The sequence below is a fragment of the Entelurus aequoreus genome, linkage group LG11 (genome assembly GCF_033978785.1).
Source record: "Entelurus aequoreus isolate RoL-2023_Sb linkage group LG11, RoL_Eaeq_v1.1, whole genome shotgun sequence".
Taxonomy (NCBI): domain Eukaryota; kingdom Metazoa; phylum Chordata; class Actinopteri; order Syngnathiformes; family Syngnathidae; genus Entelurus; species Entelurus aequoreus.
Window position 1 is genome coordinate 66,138,034 of NC_084741.1, and position 7,899 is coordinate 66,145,932.

Sequence of the window (7,899 nt, forward strand, 5' to 3'; positions counted from 1 at the left end):
TGCGCGTGTGGACAAAAAGTACTGTGTGACAAGAACATGGTTTGTAGTCAAATATGTGTATTTTTAGAATCAAAAGAGAATGGCAAAATGTATGCGTGAAGAACAAACTCAAACATCAAGACTCAGTGGCTGTTGTTGAGTTTTGTGTTATAGTTAGTTTTCTATAACATTTGAGCATATTCTCTTCATGCCTTTCGCTATATTTTTCATATTTTTTCTGGGTTAGCAGAGGTCCCAAATACAACAAGCCGTGGCACCAAATGGCCCCTGCACCACACTTTGGATACCCCTGCTTTTATAGATGGTCTTCCTCAGGGTTGAGTGTGCGACTTGATGTCACAACTTTATTTAGCTTGTTAGCTTTCCCATCGCCAATGAACAATGGTGATTCAACAAAGAAGTAGAACTATTGTAGATAGATTGTAAATAATTTCATGCATTAAATTTTTATTTTTTTTTACTTTTAGATTTTTTGGAGGTGTACGTCATGCAATTTGCCATATTTTTCGGACCACAGGGCACACCGGATTATAAGGCGCACTGCCGATGAGCATGTCTAGTTATGTCTATTTCCATACAAAAGGCGCACCGGATTATAAGGTGCATTAAAGGCCTACTGAAAGCCACTACTACCGACCACGCAGTCTGATAGTTTATATATCAATGATGAAATCTTAACATTGCAACACATGCCAATACGGCCGGGTTAACTTATAAAGTGCAATTTTAAATTTCCCGCTAAACTTCCGGTTGAAAACGCCTTTGGATGATGACGTATGCGCGTGACGTAGCCAGTGAAACAGAAGTATCGGTAGCCCATTGAAGCCAATACAAAAAGCTCTGTTTTCATCTCATAATTCCACAGTATTCTGGACATCTGTGTTGGTGAATCTTTTGCAATTTGTTTAATGAACAATGGAGACTGCAAAGAAGAAAGTTGTAGGTGGGATCAGTGTATTAGCGGCTGGCTGTAGCAACACAACCAGGAGGACTTTGACTTGGATAGCAGACGCGCTAGCCGACGCTAGCTGCCAACCGCACGGATGATCGGGTGAAGTCCTTCGTCGTGCCGTCGATCGCTGGAACGCAGGTGAGCACGGGTGTTGATGAGCAGATGAGGGCTGGCTGGCGTAGGTGGAGCGCTAATGTTTTTATCATAGCTCTGTGAGAACCCGTTATACTAAGTTAGCTTCAATGGCGTCGTTAGCAACAGCATTTTTAAGCTTCGCCAAGCTGGAAAGCATTAACCGTGTATTTACATGTTCATGGTTTAATAGTATTGTTGATTTTCTGTCTATCCTTCCAGTCAGGGGCTTATGTATTTTGTTTCTATCTGCATTTGAGCCCGATGCTATCACGTTAGCTCCCCAGCTAAGTTAGCTTCAATGGCGTCGTTAGCAACAGCATTGTTAACCTTCGCCAGGCTGGAACGCATTAACCGTGTAGTTACATGTCCATGGTTTAATAGTATTGTTGATCTTCTGTCTATCCTTCCAGTCAGGGATTTTTTTTTTTTTTTTCTATATGCAGTTAAGCACGATGCTATCACGTTAGCTCCGTAGCTAAAGTGTTTCGTCGATGTATTGTCGTGGAGATAAAAGTCACCGCGAATGTCCATTTTGCGTTCTCGACTCTCATTTTCAAGAAGATATAGTATCCGAGGTGGTTTGAAATACAAATCTGTGATCCACAATAGAAAAAGGAGAGAGTGTGGAATCCAATGAGCCAGCTTGTACCTAAGTTACGGTCAGAGCGAAAAAAGATATGGCTTGCACTGCATTCTAGTCCGTCACTCTAACGTTCCTCATCCACAAATCTTTCATCCTCGCTCAAATTAATGGGGTAATCGTCGCTTTCTCGGTCCGAATCGCTCTAGCTGCATTGAAAATAATAGTAAAATATGAGGAGATGATCAACTGACTACGTCACGCTACTTCCGGTAGGGGCAAGGCTTTTTTTTATCAGAGACCAAAAGTTGTGAACTTTATCGTCGTTGTTCTATACTAAATCCTTTCAGCAAAAATATGGCAATACCGCAAAATGATCAAGTATGACACATAGAATGGATCTGCTATCCCCGTTTAAATAAAAAAAATTCATTTCAGTAGGCCTTTAAAGGAGTCATATTATGATAATTTTTTTCTCAATGGAAAACACTTCTTTGTGGTCTACATAACATGTAAAGGTGGTTCTTTAGTCAAATGTTGCATAGATTATGTTTTACAGATCATCTTCAAGCCGCTTTCTGACCGTCTCTTATTTACGTGGCTCACCTTTGACAGCGTCTTCTCCCCGTCATCTTTGTTGTAGCAGTGTAGCGTGCGAGGACGGGAGTGGAAGAAGTGTCAAAAGATGGCGCTAACTGTTTTAATGACATTCAGACTTTACATAAATCAATAAATTCCTTGGGTGGATTATGTAAATCCGCTACACCGGTATGTTTTAGCGCTTTCATGGCAGATATAAGTAAGAACTTTATGCTACTCTATATTAGAAATGGCAACAGCACAGGATGAATGTCCCATAACAAGAAGATAGTGAAAAAGAAGCAGCTTGTCGACTACGGTGTTTTCACGGACTACAATGGCGGAGGCGCGCAAATTTTCAGGACTTATGCAGATCCCAAATACAGATGAGCAGGTACCAGAAGGTAAGAAAAGTTGGTTTAGAATAATACTGTGAAACAAAACACCAGATACTATGTCTGCTAATAGGTGCCATTTTGCGGTCCTTATACACACACCATAATAACACTTGTATCTCTGACTAGGGTAGTCGTAATGCGCCGACAATCCATCAAGCGGTGCGACTTCAAAGTCGTACTAAAACATTTCAACAGATTTTTCAGCACCGTGTGTAATGTTCTATATTTTCAAAGGCATATTTAAAGTTTTGGTTGTTGTTTACTGGCGTCATATTGCAGTCTACACATATCTCTTTTTTGCCATCTACTGGTCACACTTATCATTTCACCATGTACCAAATAAAATTGCTTCGAGGTGTGTAAGCACAACCAGAATTATTCCGTACTTTAGGCGCACCGGGTTATAAGGCGCACTGTCGACATTTGAGAAAATGAAAGGCTTTTAAGTGTGCAAGTGTGTTTACAGTCCGAAAAATATGGTAACCATTGGCGCACGTCATTCCACCCCAACTGTCCACAGGGGGGCGCACGGCCCACTTTGGGAACCACTGGTATAGACTATTATAACACGACTGCAAACTGTTAAATGTCTTCAAATTGTCTTGTCTTGGACTACTTGTATGTATGTGCACGCACTCCCTGCAATTTGTGTTTAGTGAAAAATATAGACACTTCAAAAAAATATTTGGTAAACCACAAATGCAGTGGTCTTCAAAGGGGGGTGGTGAAAAATATTTGGTTGTTAATGTGTATGTTAATGTCTTTAAATTAGGGCTGTCAAAGTAAGAGTTAAAGTTAAAGGTGCTGTTTGCAACTCAGCAAAAAATATAACCAAAATGTCTAATGTTACCATTAGTGGTTTAACAGAACACACACGTTTGACAATTGTCTATATTTACAAAATAAGTGCTGTTTACGGCGGTCACTCACCCTGTCTCGTCAACACGTACACAAAAACTGTGCAAGAGAAGCAACGAACAATTTGTAGTCATGTTATTGTCATCATAGAATATACATTGAATGACAGCTGACGCTAATATCATTAGCCAACAACACCCAAAGCTAATGCATATGTTACGCACGTACGTAGTTACATCATCACATTGTAGAAGACGTAACAGGGCGGGATATAACGCCTACAATACATTGGAAAGTTGGCGCCCTCTAGGTATTATGTATTATGCTGATAGCATATATTTATACCATGAATTGATTAACGTGGACCCCGACTTAAACAAGTTGAAAAACGTATTCGGGTGTTACCATTTAGTGGTCAATTGTACGGAATATGTACTGTACTGTGCAGTCTACTAATAAAGGTTTCAATCAATCCATCAATCAATCAATCAATCAATCAATCAATCAGGCATCTGTGTAAATGTTGCAAGCAGCCCATTTAACTCATGTGATTAATCACAAAAAAATGTATCATAAACTTTGAGTAATCATGTACAAGCTCTTTTAGCTTAGCCGCTATACGGTCAATGGTCAGATCAATGCATACATACGTCAGTACAAAATGAGTGAGGAGTATTTCACTCCAAAATACAGCCTGGAAAAACTTTAGATAAAATTGTTACCAAGTTTTGTGCCAATAAATGACATACATTCAAGTAAAACAGGGTTGTCAAACTAATTTTCATTGAGGGCCACATTGTAGTTATGGCTGCCCTTTAGAGGGCCGCTTATAACAACAAATGATGTATGAATTTGCCTATGCATTTGATTATTATATTTTTTCTTTATGCACACTGTAAAAAAAATCTGTATTTTTTACAGTAAAAAATTAGCAACTCAATCACCAGAATTGCACTATGAAATGTGCAGTGTTTTTTGCAACGTATTACGGTAAAAGGAAAAACTTTACCATCGTTTTTTATTTTATTCTGGCAACTGAGCTGCCAATTTTTTACAGTTAAAAAACTGTGATTCTGTAAAAATATCAACCACAGATCTTACAGTAATAACACTGGCAGCTGAGTCGACAGAATTTCCCGTAAAAAAAACAGTGGTAGGGTTTTTTCAATTTACAGTAATATGCTGTAAAAAAAACATCGGAAATTTTACAGTAAAATGTATTGCCATTTTTACAGTGTACAATTTGATTGATAACTTGCTCTAAAACCATAAGTCAAGCAGAAATGTAAGTATTTTAACAAAATAAAATGTTTGGAAAGTATAATAATATATTTTTTGCTATATTGGATAATATTCAAGTTTAAAAGGTATGCAATGTCATGCGGTACCTGCATTTTTTTTTTCTGTTAAAAATGGAAAGAACAAATACATTTAGTAAGAAAAGATAAAGTACTTTATTGACACATATTATTTCCAGGCCTTTGTGGACCACATAAAATGATGTGGCGGGCCAGATCTGGCCCCCTGGCCTAGAGTTTGACATACCTGAAGTAAAACATTTAAAAATGTCCCTGGATGACAGTCTGACAATATTATTTAGCATTTGTATACAAATATTGGGTTCTTTCTTTAGCAAATTTTTAATTATGCAAGCAAGTCATCACTTGTGATTAATCATGATTACCGTATTTTTCAGACTTTAAGTCGCAGTTTTTTTCATAGTTTGGCCGGGGGTGCGACTTATACTCAGGAGCGACTTATGTGTGAAATTATTAACACATTACCGTAAAATATCAAATAATATTATTTAGCTCATTCACGTAAGAGACTAGACGTATAAGATTTCATGGGATTTAGCGATTAGGAGTGACAGATTGTTTGGTAAACGTATAGCATGTTCTATATGTTATAGTTATTTGAATGACTCTTACCATAATATGTTACGTTAACATACCAGGCACGTTCTCAGTTGGTTATTTATGCCTCATATAACGTACACTTATTCAGCCTGTTGTTCACTATTCTTCATTTATTTTAAATTGCCTTTCAAATGTCTATTCTTGGTGTTGGCTTTTATCAAATACATTTCCCCAAAAAATGAGACAGTGCGACTTATATTTGTTTTTTTCCTTCTTTATTATGCATTTTCGGCCGGTGCGACTTATACTCCGGTGCGATTTATACTCCGAAAAATACGGTAATTCAAATTCCATAATATGATCAATCTGATTTTTTTGAAAATATCATTTAAATACACATTCTCATTAATCCAACACGCTGTAGTGAACAGATAAATTGGCTGATAACAAGAGATTCGCTCCAAAATGAGTTGCAGCTTGCACAGGCAGAAGGATACAGTGAATATAGTACAATAACAAAATACCTCAAGGACCAGTTTCATTTGAAACACAATTTTATACAAGATATTTACGTCGGGGCAGAGTCGTGTGTAAAGGGAGTATGACCAACTAAAAAACAGGCGCCATGACTGCTACCGAGGACGTGTGCGGCTGTGCCCGGATGCATGAAACTGCTGTCGTTTTTCTTGCAAAATAAACCAAAATAAATAGTCTAGATATAATTCGAAACATACTCCAGCTCATAAACTTACAATAAAGCGTATAATTGTGCAGCCGTACGCGATGCAGTCTGCTGCCACATTCCTACAGTGTTTAGTGACCAGCAGGGACTCTAACATGCACTTGACGGCGCAATAAACTTAAAAAAATACACAGAACGACCAAAAATAAACAAAAAACGTATTAATCTCATTTTGCCAAAATCTTATTAGCTTTGGACCAACAGTCACAGAGAATAAGTGAGTTTTATGAGAAGTATGTCAACTGTGGTGTCTGCCTTCAATGTACATGTAATCACTGTATGTATCACTTATTATGTATTATTAGAGATGTCCGATAAGATCGGTCTGCCGATATTATCGGCCGATAAATGCGTTAAAATGTAATATCGGAAAGTATCGGTATCGTTTTTTTTATTATCAGTATCGTTTTTTGTTTTTTTTATTATATCCACATAAAAAACAGAAGATACACTTACAATTAGTGCACCAACCCAAAAAACCTCCCTCCCCCATTCACACTCATTCACACAAAAGGGTTGTTTCTTTCTGTTATTAATATTCTGGTTCCTACATTATATATCAATATATATCAATACAGTCTGCAAGGGATACAGTCCGTAAGCACACATGATTGTGCGTGCTGCTGGTCCACTAATAGTACTAACCTTTAACAGTTAATTTTACAAATTTTCATTAATTACTAGTTTCTATGTAACTGTTTTTATATTGTTTTACTTTCTTTTTTATTCAAGAAAATGTTTTTAATTTATTTATCTTATTTTATTTGATTCATTTTTTTTAAAAGTACCTTATCTTCACCATACCTGGTTGTCCAAATTAGGCATAATAATGTGTTAATTCCACGACTGTATATATCGGTTGATATCGGTACCGGTTGATATCGGTATCGGTAATTAAAGAGTTGGACAATATCGGCATATCGGATATCGGCAAAAAGCCATTATCGGACATCCCTATGTATTATCATAACTGATCTTTCATTTTTGTAACATGCTAAGTCAGACCTGGGCAAATTAAAGCCCGGGGGCCACATGCGGCCCCTTAAGCTTTTCAATCCGGCCCGCCGGACATTTCCCAAATTTTTTTTAGATCTTTAAGATGGAAACTGTAGCTGCCATTATGATGTGCAGTGATGTTTTCAAATGACCTAAGTCTTCAACTATACGGGGGGTCGGCAACCCACGGCTCTAGCGCCGCCCTAGTGGCTCTCTGGAGATTTTTCAAAAATGTATGAAGAATGGAAAAAGATGAGGGGAAAAAAATTCATTTTTTTTGTTTTAGTATGGTTTCTGTATGAGGATTAACATTACACAAACCTCCCTAATTGTTATAAATCACACTGTTTATATTAAACATGCTTCACTGATTCGAGTATTTGTTGAGCGCCGTTTTGTCCTACTAATTTTGGCGGTCTTTGAACTCACCGTATAGTTTGTTTACATGTTTAACTTTCTCCGACTTTCTAGGACGTGTTTTATGCCACTTCTTTTTCTGTCTCATTTTGTCCACCACACTTTTAACGTTGTGCATGAATGCACAAAGGTGAGTTTTGTTGATGTTATTGACTTGTGTGGAGTGCTAATCCGACATATTTGGTCACTGCATGACTGCAAGCTAATCGATGCTAACATGCTATTTAGGCTAGCTATATTAAAGATTAAAGTACCAATGATTGTCACACACACACTAGATGTGGTGAAATTTGTCCTCTGCATTTGTCCCATCCCCTTGGGGAGCAGTGGGCAGCAGCGGCGCCGCGCCCGGGAATCATTTTGGTGATTTAACCCCCAACTCC